Source organism: Scyliorhinus torazame, chromosome 17 (assembly GCF_047496885.1).
Source record: "Scyliorhinus torazame isolate Kashiwa2021f chromosome 17, sScyTor2.1, whole genome shotgun sequence".
Lineage (NCBI taxonomy): Eukaryota > Metazoa > Chordata > Chondrichthyes > Carcharhiniformes > Scyliorhinidae > Scyliorhinus > Scyliorhinus torazame.
The window spans coordinates 11,540,076-11,553,997 of NC_092723.1; positions in this window are offsets into that span (position 1 = coordinate 11,540,076).

Below are 13,922 nucleotides of genomic sequence, written 5' to 3' on the forward strand. Positions count from 1 at the left end.
TCTCTGTAACCCAACACAACCTTTTTGGACACTAAGGGCAATTTAGCATGGCCAATCCACCTAACCTGCACGTCTTTGGACAGTGGGAGGAACCTGGAGGAAACCCACGCGGACACGGGGAGAACATGCAGACTCCGCACAGACAGTGACCCAAGCCGGGAATCGAACTAGGGACCCTGGAGCTGTGATGCAACAGTGCTAACCACTGTGCTACCGTGCTGCAAACATTGCTAAGCTTTCTTTTCAGCTCCTACACCTCTACTCCACTCCATTCCTTTCGCTAGTTGCTTGCACACGCTGGACCTAATAATTGGTAACCATAGCCTCCGATTCAACCTGGATCTTAAACTCTCGACATTTAGTCAGCATTTAACAATTCTGTTCATGTCAGCCCAGTTTGGCCTCATGAACGCTGTCATAAGGAGAGACCATAGGATATCGGAGCAGAATCTGGCCATTCGGCCCATCGAGTCTGCTCCGTCATTCAATCATGGCTGATATGTGTCTTCTCCCCATAACCCCGATCCCTTATTAATCAAAATCAAGAACCTATCTACCTCTGTCCTTCAAGACACTCACTGATTTGGCCTTCATAGCCTTCTGCGGCAAAGAGTTCCACAGATTCACCACCCTCTGGCTGAAGAAATTCCTCCATCTCTGTTTTAAAGGATCATCCCTTCAGTCTGAGGCTGTGTCCTCGAGTTCTAGTCAGTGAGGCAAAGGCTACAACGCCTGCCCCCCACCTGCAACTCGAGACGATCCGACACCCCAAAAATGATTTCCAGGGGACCGGGCTCCACATTCACGTGTAAAACCCCCGATGTTTTGCTAAATACCTTCTGCCAAATAAAGGCCAACATTAATTTTCGTTCCCTATTACCTGCTGCACTGCATGCTAGCTTGTTAATAATAATCTTTATTGTCACAAGTAGGCTTATATTAACACTGCAAGGAAGTTATTGTGAAAAGCCCCTAGTTGCCACACACTGGCACCAGTTCGGGTACACAGAGGGAGAATTCAGAATGTCCAATTCACCTAATAGCATGTCTTTCGGGACTTGTGGGAGGAAAACCGGATCGCCCGGAGGAAACCCACGCAGACACGGGGAGACGTGCAGACTCTACAAAGCCAGTGACCCAAGCCGGGAATCGAACCTGGGACTCTGGAGCGGTGAAGCAACAGTGCTAACCACTGTGCTATCGCTTGTTGTGATTTATGCACGAGGATCCCCAAATCCCTCTGTGCTGCAGCTTTCTGCAGTCTTTCTCATTAAAATATTCAGCTCCTTTATTCTTCCTACCAAAGTGCATAACTTCATTTGAAGCCTACTTGTGACAATAAGCGATTTTGATTTTCATTTCATTTCTACATTATATTCCATCTGCCACATTTTTGCCCACTCGCCAACCTGTTTATAACCCGTCTGTAGATTCTTTGTGTCATCCTCACCATTTGCCTTCCATCTATTTTTGTGTCATCTGCAAATTTGTCATTAGTACATTAATTTCCCTCCGAGTCATAAAATACATAGATTATCATAGAATTTACAGAGCAGAAGGAGGCCATTCAGCCCATCGAGTCTGCACCGGCTCTTGGAAAGAGCACCCTACCCAAGGTCAACACCTCCGCCCTATCCCCATAACCCAGTAACCCCACCCAACACTAAGGGAAGTTTTGGACACTAAGGGCAATTTATCATGGCCAATCCACCTAACCTGCACATCTTTGGACTGTGGGAGGAAACCGGAGCACCCGGAGGAAACCCACGCACACACGGGGAGGATGTGCAGACTCCGCACAGACAGTGACCCAAGCCAGAATCGAACCTGGGACCCTGGAGCTGTGAAGCAATTGTGCTATCCACAAGGCTACGTGCTGCCCCTCACAATTACATATTGTGAGTAATTGTGGTCGTACATTTTTACATTCATCATTTCTGGATTAAGTTACTGCTGACCTTTCTAAGATGTGCCCTTCACAAATTGCAGCTTGGTTAAAACCTCACCATCCACATTCCTACTCTCAAATGTTCCACTGTCCTGTCAACCATGACCTGAATCTATCCTTTGATACAAGAATGTAAACATTCTTCCTCTAACATAAGTCTTTCTATTGTCTAGACCTCCCATCTCTACTTCTGCAGGCTACTTTCAGCTGTGGGTTACAACATCTTTCCCCCAGCTCTCTCTCCCCTCCCCCCCCCCCCCCCCCCCCCCACCCTGAACTGTTGGGCAGCACGGTAGCATTGTGGATAGCACAATTGCTTCACAGCTCCAGGGTCCCAGGTTCGATTCCGGCTTGGGTCACTGTCTGTGCGGAGTCTGCACATCCTCCCCGTGTCTGTGTGGGTTTCCTCTGGGTGCTCCGGTTTCCTCCCACAGTCCAAAGATGTGCAGGTTAGGTGGATTGGCCATGATGAATTGCCCTTAGTGGGGTGGGGCTACTGGGTTATGGGGTTAGGGTGGAGGGTGTTGACCTTGGGTAGGGTGCTCTTTCCAAGAGCTGGTGCAGACTCGATGGGCCGAATGGCCTCCTTCTGCACTGTAAAACTCTATGATAACTGATTCTTTCCCCTCCCTCAGGGCCCTTTTCAAAGGGGCCTCTGTTCTTTCTTTGCCTTCTTCCAGTGAGTAAGGGTGATGAGACTGCACTTATTGCAATTGTCATGTGAGAGTGCCTTTAAGAAATGTTTGAGAGAGCAGCTGAAAAGTGCCTGGCTGGTTTGCTGAGAGCTGCAGGAAGGAAAAGAGCTGTCTGGTGATTTCTGCAATCCAAAGACTATAAATATATTGAATGTAACCTGTTGTGCTCCTATTTTTGAAGGGTTGAAGTCTTTTGGAGGTTTAAAAGAACAGCTTGCAGGATTGTGTAGTGTTGTAATATTTTCGGGGTTATCTTTGAAGTAAGGGGTGTTAAGAGACCCAATGTTTATTTTAAAAGGTTAAGTTGAGTTCATGGAATAGACATTGTTTTGTTTTAAAACCCACGTGTCCATAATTGTAATCCCACACCTGGAGAACAAGCCGTGTGCTCGGAAAAGCAACAATACAATAAAGGGGGAGGTTGGTTGAACTCCATGATACATTTTGGGGTTCTGAAAACGCCTCTCCCATAACACAATGCTCGGGGCGTGGGGGGGTGGTTCTGAGTACACAAGTCCAAAATTGTCCTTCGCGTACTCTTAATTGCGAGCTTGAAGGTCATTAGTCCAAGTTTCATTCCAGGATTTGAATCCAAAAGCCCTGTGCAGTACTAGCTCCTGAAGCAAATACTCCAGTTGAACTCGGTTGTGGTCGGGTCCCAGCCGAGATGCTCTGGTGATCATAGAATCATAGAATGTACAGTGCAGAAGGAGGCCATTCAGCCCATTGAGTCTGCACCGGTCCTTGGAAAGAGCACCTTACCCAAGCCCACACCTCCACCCTATCCCCGTAACCCCAACTAACCTTTTATTGGACACTAAGCGCAATTTAGCCACAGCCAATCCACCTAACCTGCACATCTTTGGACTGTGGGGAGGAAACCGGAGCACCCGGAGGAAACCCACGCAGACACTGGAGAACGTGCAGACTCTGCACAGACAGTGACCCAAGCCGGGAACCGAACCTGGACCCTGGAACTGTGCTAACCACTGAGCTACCGTGATACCCCCTGATGTTCCCAAAGCGCCCCTGAAGAGCCCAAACACCCCCCCCCCCCCCTCGCTGACACATTGGAGACTAAGTTTTGTAACTGGCCAAAATAGAGAAGATGCCGCACATTGAGCGACTTTGTCGGGAACATTGCAGAGGCAATGTTATGGAACAGGCAAACCTCTGCATAGCACCTATCCAGCCCATCATTCAACCCCGCACGTGGCAGAGTCTGCAGATCATAGAAGCAAATTACTGCGGATGGTGAAATCTGAAACAAACAGAAAATACTGGATTATCTGGATTGCTGGTGGGCAGCACGGTCGCATTGTGGGATAGCACAATTGCTTCACAGCTCCAGGGTTCCAGGTTCGATTCCGGCTTGGGTCACTTCTGTGCGCAGTCTGCATGTTCTTCCGTGTGTGCGTGGGTTTCCTCCGGGTGCTCTGGTTTCCTCCCACAGTCCAAAGATGTGCAGGTTAGGTGGATTGGCCATGATAAATTGCCCTTAGTGTCCAAAATTGCCCTTAGTGTTGGGTGGGGTTACTGGGTTATGGGGATAGGGTGGAGGTGTGAGTTTAAGTGGGGTACTCTTTCCAAGAGCCGGTGCAGACCCGATGGGCCGAATGGCCTCCTTCTGCACTGTAAATTCTATGTTAAATCTCAGCAGGTCTGACAGCATCTGTGGAGAGAGAGAAGGGAGCTAACGTTTCGAGTCTGGATGGCGCTTTGACAAAGAGTTGTCAAACGAAACTAAAGAGCTGGTCATTTACTTCAGGAAGCAAAGTATTGTACACACCCCTGTCTGCATCAATGGGGCCGAGGTGGAGATGGTTAGCAGCTTCAATTTCCTAGTACACAAACCTGCCTCCCATCGATTGACTATCCACACCTCCCGCTGCCTGGGGAAAGCGGGCAGCATAATCAAAGACCCCTCCCACCCGGCTTACTCACTCTTCCAACTTCTCCCATCAGGCAGGAGATACAAAAATCTGAGAATACGTACAATCAGATTCACAAACAGCTTCTTCCCCGCTGTTGCCAGACTCCTAAACGACCCTCTTATGGATGTTAGACGTTTTAGTTGCTGTGAAATGAAGAGTCTAAAGTTCTTGTTCCTTTTCACCAAAACCCATTTATTTCACTTCCACAGCCTCTGCACAAAACTCTTAACAACACACCACCTGACAGAGGCCACCTGAACCCCCTTTACATATCAGTGTCAATTAATGGATACTTCACATAAATTAGACAACTAATTGCAATGTCTCTTAACCCATTACTTAACAGTCTCCCCTTCCTTGGAGAAAAAAAATAATTAGGTGAAAACAAAATTTCAAGAAACTCAAAAACACACACATGATGTCCCCCCCTTTTTTTTTGTTTGGACGAGAAAGAAAAAAAAACAGTCACAGAAACAAGCGCCCTTCATTAACAATATCCAAAAGTTTCTGTGAACTCGCCCCTCTTTTCGTAAAACAGTCTGACAGTTGATAGCTCCTGTCGACCCATTTAATTTTTGTTATTTCCCCTCTGTCCAACATCTGCTTCAAACTTGCGATGTCTATCCGTAACCTCTTTTCATTGACACTTTTTGTAGAGTGCACATTTTCCCACAGGGATTTATTGTCAATGTGACAGTCAATAGGTATATTACCCAAATCCCCTAATCCCAAAATACTGTCAATATCATACTTATATAAAAAGCCATATCCACCGCCTCTACAAGGCTTAACGTCTCAGCAGCCGAAGTACTTTTTACCACTCTCCTTATTTTCTTTGTTTCCACACAAGTGGGCAACATTTACCATTGTTCCCAAAAGGAAAATTATAAAACCTCCTGCGCTTGAAACCCCATCACATAAATTTGCGAAGGACGCATCACTATAAACTATGAGTTATAACTGCTTAAGGTCACCTAAAACTGGGAACTTCAAAACACACTCCTGCATTTTTAGTTTGGCCAACGCTTTATTTGCTCTTATTATGTCTTCCACTTTGGGATCATTCATTTTTGTACTCAACTCTAAGACATCAAAACTCACGTCCGGTCTAGTCTGTCTACCTAACCAGTTCAGTTGCCCAATTAAACTTCACAGTTGCACTTTTTCTATCTTTGAAATCATTGCGTCTTTTTGTGAAACTCGGCCACGACTAATTGCTATTGGGGTGATGCTTTCCAAATAAGATTGCTGACGTAAAGTTGCCCCTAACTTAGTCTGTCCAGACTTCTGGTTGCGGCTATGCGGAGCTAAGCCGCACGAATCAGCAGCTCCCGCGAACACGGACTTTTGGGTTCGCTAGAGGAGCCCCAATGGAATTTTTTTTACAGCCAACCGTGGGGAAGAGAGGTCCCCTACTAACCTGTATGGACCGGACCCGCAGCGAAACGGCCTAAAAAGTGGCATTGGAGCAGCGGGAGAAGAGAGGGGAAATAAGCAACATGGCGGCGGCCAGGGACAAAGAGGAGATGCAGGAATTCATCAAGCGCTGCTTCGAGGAGCTGCGTAAGGAGATGGTGGCGCCTATGTTGGCAATAATTGAAGGACTTGGGGCAACCCAGAAAGCCCACGAGGTGAAGATCCAGGAGATCCAGAAAAGAGTGAGTGAGAATGAGGACGAGCTCTTGGGCCTGGCGGTGAGAGTGGAGCGGCACGAGGCGCTACACAAGACGTGGGCGGGAAGACTCGAAGACCTGGAGAACAGGTCGAGGAGAAATAATCTGAGATCCTGGGTCTCCAGAAAGAGTGGAGGGGGCCGATGCCGCGGCATATGTGGGCACAATGATTGGGGCGCTGAGGCCCCTCCGAGGTTGCTGGAGCTGGAAGGGGCGCACCGGGTGCTGGCGAGGAAGCCCAAGGCAAATGAGCCGCCAAGGGCGATGGTGGTGAGATTTCACCGGTTTACGGACAGAGAGAGGTCCTGAAATGGGCCAAGAAGGAGCGGAGCAGCAAGTGGGACAATGCAGAGATCAGAATATACCCGGACTGGAGCACGGAGGTCGCTAAGCGAGAGCGGGTTTCAACCGGGCCAAAGCGGTGCTGCATCGGAAGGAGTGAAATTTGGAATGTTGCAGCCAGCGCGACTGTGGGTTACACATAATGCCCAACACCACTACTTCGAAACGCCCGAAGAGGCGTGGACCTTTATACTAACTGAAAAGTTGGACTCTAATTGAGGGTTTGTGAGGGTGGGGGGGTGTTTGAGGGTTGAAGTATGATGGTTGTTGTATATAGGGGGTCAATCACGCGCAGGAAATGTTATATGGGGCTGGGGAAGAGAGACAAGGGCCGCGACAGGAGCTGCGCCAGAGGGGGCGGGGCAGCTTTGGAAAGCGCGGCGTTCTTTTCCCGCGCGCGGGAAGAAAGGCGGGAAGGGGAACGAAGGAACGTATATTGACTGGGAGACTCCCACACGGGGGGGTCAAAGGGATGGCGGGGGAAGCCGGGGTCAGCAGGTGTCAGCTGACTTACGGGAGTGATATGGGGGAGCAAAAAAGCTAGACAGGGATCTAGCGGGGGGGGAGGGGGGGTGGGAAAGGGTTGCTGCTGCACTGGCCGAAAGGGAAGGGGACACAGAAGAGATGGTCGGGATGGAGGTCCCCTGACTGGGGGACTGGAGGGTGAGGGAGACGCGACACGGATTAGCCCAGAAAAGGGAGATGGCTAGTGGGGGGGGGGGGGGGGGGGGGGGGGGGGGCGCGCGTCCACTGCAGCATTCTCCAGCCAAGAACAGCACGTTGGAAAGTCTTCCCCATCTGGATTGATGAATGCTTGCTCTTTGACAAATTTATTAAATCAGCACCACGCTTCAATGGGGAAAGTTGGAATAAGCATTCCGTACCATTCTACAATATTACATGTACACAGAGGTAAATGACGAAAGTTTCTATTGGGCTGAACGCTCCTCGAGTACACTTGGGCACACAGGGGGTGAGGAGGAGAAGAATAAGTGGTGGAATCCCAGGCACACTGACTGACACACATCGCGTGTGAACAAAGTGATTAGCATCGCAGCCTCACCTTCCCCCAAACACTGGCAATTCTTCACATCACACAACAGCTGAAAGATGTCTTTGTGTAAGGAGGACGGTGAATGCAGGGACACCCCCGATCCACCATCTCCATCAGGGCTCATAGGGAGAAGACAGAGGGCATGGAAAGGGGAGAGGTTAGTGGGGGAGATTTTGCGAGTGGACAGGAGATACGCAGAGGACCCGGAGGAAAGGTTACTTGTGGAAAGGCGACGGCTCCAGATGGAGTTTGACCTGTTGAGCACAGGGAAGGTGGAGGCACAGTGGAGGAAAGCGCAGGGGGCGACCTACGGGTATGGGAAAAGACCAGTCGGATGCTGGCACACCAGCTCCGTAAGAGGACGGCAGCCGAGGGAAATAGGGGGGATCAAAGATGGAAGGGGAGCCACGGTTCAGAGTGCAACGAAAATAAACAAGGTATTCAAGGCCTTCTATGAAGAGCTGTACAGATCCCAGCCCCCAGGGGGGGAAGAGGGGATGAAACGATTCCTAGACCAACTGAGGTTCCCGAGGGTGGAGGAGAAAGAGGCGGCTGGTTTGGGGGCCTCCAATCGGGTTGGAGGAGCTGAGTAAGGGTTTGGGGAGTATGCAGGCGGGGAAGGCCCCGGGGCCGGATGGGTTCCTGGTGGAGTTCTATAGAAAGTATGTGGACCTGTTGGCCCCGCTACTAGTGAGGACCTTTAACGAGGCAAGAGAGGAGGGGACCCTGCCCCCGACAATGTCGGAGGCGACAATTTCCTTGATTCTAAAGCGAGACAAGGACCCACTGCAATGTGGATCGTACAGGCCGATTTCGCTCCTCAATGTGGACACTAAGTTATTGGCAAAAGTGCTGGCCACGAGGATTGAGGATTGTGTCCCGGGGGTGATTCATGAGGACCAGACGGGATTCGTAAAGGGCAGGCAATTAAATACTAATGTGCGGCGGCTCTTAAACGTGATAATGATGACATCGGAGGAGGGAGAGGCGGAGATAGTGGCAGCTATGGATGCGGAAAAGGCCTTTGACCGAGTAGAGTGGGAGTACCTCTGGCAGGTGTTGCGTAGGTTTGGGTTCGGGGGAGGGTTTATTAGCTGGGTTAAGCTCCTTTACAGCGCCCCGGTGGCGAGTGTGGTGACGAACTGGCGGAGGTCGGAGTACTTTTGGCTGTACCGAGGAACGAGGCAGGGGTGCTCCCTGTCCCCCCTGTTGTTTGCATTGGCAATTGAACCCTTGGCCATATCACTGAGGGAGTCTAATAAATGGAGGGGGGTGGTCCGCGGGGGAGAAGAGCATCGGGTGTCGCTATACGCGGATGACCTGCTGCTGTACGTGGCGGACCCAATGGAGGGGATGGTGGAGGTCATGCAGACTCTGAGGGAGTTTGGGGAGGTCTCGGGCTATAAGCTCAATGTAGGGAAGAGTGAGCTTTTTGTATTACAGGCAGGGGACCAAGAAAGAGGGATAGGGGACCTACCGCTGAGGAGGGCGGCGGGGAGTTTTCGGTATCTGGGGATCCAGATAGCCAGGAGTTGGGGGGCCCTACATAAACTGAATCTGACGAGGTTGGTGGAGCAAATGGAGGAGGACTTCAAAAGATGGGACATGTTACCGCTCTCGCTGATGGGTAGAGTGCAGTCGGTCAAAATGGTGGTCCTCCCGAGGTTTTTGTTTGTGTTTCAGTGCCTTCCCATCGTGATCACCAAGGGCTTTTTCAAAAGAGTAGGTAGGAGTATTATGGGGTTTGTGTGGGCGAATAAGACCCCGAGGGTAAGGAGAGGGTTCCTGGAACGCAATCGGGACCGAGGAGGGTTGGCTCTGCCAAACTTAGGGAGCTACTACTGGGCAGCAAATGTGGCGATGATCCGCAAGTGGGTTATGGAGGGAGAGGGGGCGGCATGGAAGAGGATGGAGATGGCGTCCTGTAAAGGAACGAGCCTGGGGGCATTGGTGACGGCACCGCTGCCGCTCTCGCCGAACCACGAGTCCGGTGGTGGTGGCAACGCTAAGGATGTGGGGTCAGTGGAGACGGCATAGGGGTGCAATGGGAGCATCAGTGTGGTCCCCGATCAGGCGTAACCACCGGTTTGTCCCGGGGAAGATGGACGGGGGGTTCCAGGGCTGGCATCGGGCGGGGATTAGAAGAATGGGGGACCTGTTCATTGACGGGACATTTGCAAGCCTAGGGGCACTGGAGGAGAAGTTTGAGCTACCCCCGGGAAATGCATTTAGATATATGCAGGTGAGGGCTTTTGTGAGGCAACAGGTCAGGGAATTCCCGTTACTCCCGGCACGAGAAATTCAAGACAGGGTGATCTCCGGTGTATGGGTCGGGGAGGGCAAGGTTTCGGCAATACACCAAGAGATGAAAGAAGAGGGGGAAGCGCTAGCAGAAGAGTTAAAGGGTAAATGGGAGGAGGAGTTGGGGGAGGAGATCGAGGAAGGTTTGTGGGCTGATGCCCTGGGTAGGGTTAATTCCTCCTCCTCATGTGCCAGGCTCAGCCTGATACAATTTAAGGTGGTTCACAGAGCGCATTTGACGGGGGCGAGGTTGAGTAGGTTCTTTGGGGTAGAGGACAGATGTGGAAGGTGTTCAGGGAGTCCGGCGAACCATGTCCATATGTTTTGGTCCTGCCCGGCACTGGAGGGGTTCTGGAGAGGAGTGGTGGGAGCAATATCTCAGGTGGTGAAAGTCCGGGTCAAGCCAAACTGGGGGCTAGCAATATTCGGAGTAGTGGACGAGCCGGGAGTGCAGGAGGCGAAAGAGGCCGGAATTCTGGCCTTTGCGTCCCTAGTAGCCCGGCGAAGGATCTTGCTACTGTGGAAGGAGGCGAAGCCCCCCAGCCTGGAGGCCTGGATAAACGACATGGCTGGGTTCATAAAGCTGGAGAGGATTAAGTTTGCCTTGAGAGGGTCTGCGCAGGGGTTCTACAGGGGGTGGCAACCGTTCCTAGACTACCTCGCGGAGTGTTAGAGGAAGGTCGGTCAGCAGCAGCAGCAACCCTGGGTGGGGGGGGGGGGGGGGGGGGGGGGGGGGGGGAGGGGGGAAACGAGAGATTGTTGTTTGAGGGGATGGATGAGCAGAAGATAACATGGAGGGTGGGGGAAACTGGCACGTGCGGGCGAGAGCCAGTGTATAAAGCTATGTAAATATACCATTTTGCTATGTATATATCTTGCTCAGTGCGATTTTGTGTTATTTTGTTATGGGGGGCGGGGGTGGGGGGGGGGGTTATTGTTTGTAAGGGGAAAAAATTGTGTTGTTAAAAAACTTCAATAAATATATTTTTTAAAAACTTTGTCCAATTTCCAGTCCAATATATTTAAATGCGCCGGAAGCCTGACTTCCAACCCTGAATTCTTTCCTCAAACCAGAGATTACAATAGCTTCAAAATCACTAGTTCCACCGCACAAAAAATCATCGACATGCATCATAAAAATGCCAGGAAGATTTCCTTTATAGTGCCAGTAAAACATTGCAGGATCTACTTTCAACTGGCAACAGCCTAACTTTAACAAAACTGACCTTACCGAAAAATGCCAGACTCTAGATGCATCATTTAATCCATATACACATTTGTTCAACTTCTAGAGTACCCCTTCTGTGTTAGCTGCTTCTTTAGGAGGACGGAGAAAAATGTCTCTCTGGAGCTGATGCCCCTGCAAAAAGGCAGCTTTTATATCTATAGATTTGCATTCCCATGCCTTTGTGGCTGATAGAGCCAAGAAGATCTTTAAAATAACCTTTCCTGCTGTAGGTGAATCTACCCTTAAACCCTGATCTTCTACGTTTTCTTCAAATCCCCTTGCCACGAGCCTGGCCTTTGCCTTATAAGTTCCATCCGGAAGAACCTTTTCCGTGCAAATCCATCTGTGGGACAGAGCTCTTTGTCCCCTATCCGGTACTTCCATGTATACCCCAAATTCACTCCAACTATGCAATTCTTGCTGTTTAGCTTCTTTAATAACTTTTTCATATAATTTATTTGAAGCCACCCAAAATCTCACGTGCATGTGGGCTTCTACTCCTATTAGTATTCGTTAGTCTTACTCATGTTCCAAGATCTTGACAAACTACGTCCCCTCTCCCGCCTGGTATCTCGTTCTGTACTGCTACTGCTTGATCGTTCCCTTCTGCTGTGGGATGTCCCTTTTCAATAGTTCTCGACCTTTTCCTGCGGACCTGTTCACTATCCGATGTACTATCTGAACTGGCACTGCGTTTCTGTGCTCTCCATTTTGAACTTCGTTTCCCAATCCATTGTCTTGACTCCTTCCCCTGAATGCTGTACATTCAACCAATGTTTATACTTTCCAGTGGCCTTCCTTGCTCTACTAATAACAGTTGCATCCTTCCATTGACTAGACCCTTCAGGCAAGTATGTCACTTTTGTACCAACTTTTGGCAGTTGCCCTTTCGGAAAAATGGCCTGTTTTAATTCACCAGAAGTGTTGTGTTCCTCCACAGAAACCCTGTCTATATCAGTTAATTGGTCCTCATAGTTCTGTAACACATGCGTACCAGATGACTCTGGTTCCTCATCATGTCTGTCTGCTCTATCTAATTTGAAAATTTGTAATCTGTACCCATTATCCTTGATGAATGGACCCTAACAGTTTGATTACCATGTTGCAAAATAATTGTTTTGGCATCTATGCCTATGATCTTCCCTGGGCCTTTCCATTCATTAGAATTGTCTCTCTTATAGTATACCATGTCTCCTTGCTGAAAAACGGCATCTGATGGCCGTACGTTATGTCTTAAAGCTCTGCGAATTCTTTCAGAGACTTCTGCTTCCAAAAAAGCTTTTCTACTGCTGTGTAATGCATTTAAATGTTCAGCAAAACCAGAGCTAATTGTAGTCTCCTCCCAAGTTGGAGGCTGGTCATCCAAAATGGATGGAATTTTAGGATTTCTACCAAACACTAATTGATAAGGACTATAGCCCCAACCATCTGCAATGAATTCTTTGCATGTACTGCCCATGCTAAAGCTGAATTTAGCCTGCAATTTGGTCAATCTGCCAAAATTTTCCGAAGCATGTCATCGATGACAGCATGATTTATTTCACAGACACCATTACTAAATGGGCTTTCTGCAGCCGTATTCATAACTCTGATACTCATGTTTTCACACATATCCCTAAACTCATCATTAGCAAATTCTCCCCCATTGTCCGTAAGGAATTTTGCCGGTGGACCCATTCTGTCCCTATCCATTTTTCCACAATTTGATCCAGAATTACTCTCTTTTTCTTTACTTCGTACAATCGTTGATTGACTAAATCTGGTTGCTAAATCTACAAAATGCAAAATAAATATATATTTGCTTTATCCCAGATCTTAAGGTCCATGGCCACAATGTCGTTAAAATCCCTGGCCAAAGGTAGGGTTACTATCAGTCGTGCTGGTGTCCTTCTGTACTTCCTATAAACTTCACAGTGGTCACTAACCTGTTCTATCAGTTTAGTACAGTCATCATCCCTTACCCCTGCATTCGTTAATACATTTTTCAGCCTACAAGGAGACGGATGTGCAAATTGCCTATGCAGTTTTAATACCACAAGCTTTTTAATCAGCTAAAGTTCCATTTTCAACTGCCATTAACACATCCTTAACCACTCTACTTGAAAAATTATTTGTCAGTAATGGAATACAATAGTGTCCCGACTCTGTAAATTGTAAAGTCCACAGTCTTTCCAAAAACTGTTGCCTTATCCTGTTCCATATCCAGTTTCATGTGTGCTTTCTTCATCGATGGTCTGCTCAGAAGCAAAGGTATCTCACTTGATACAGCATCCGTGCTAATGAAATGATTCACTCCGGCAATATTGCAAGGGATCACCACTCTTTCAGCGACTTCAGGGTATTATCATCCCCAAACTGAAACTTGTGGAACTTTCAAATTCCTTAACCTTGTTACGATTTTCAGCATTCAAAGAGTCCAGGTACATTTTAACCAGTCAATTCCACACACAGTAGATGTGCAGCACTGTCCAATGCAGCACAGTTGAAGGATTCTGCAACCAACCCCCTCATTACCGGCGTAAAACTGCTTGTCAATAGGACAATGCCTTCTTTCTGGTCACCATCTTTTTCCTCTTCTGACTCTTCTGTGTCATGTGTCACTTCAAACACTCTATCATAATGAGTTGGACAGTTGAAAGCATAATGGTATTGAGAGTCACAACAAAAACATCGATTTATCATGCCCCGTGCATTTCTGGGGTTCATCTTCCTATTGTAGGTTCAAACTGGGTTTCTGTCTTCATAAT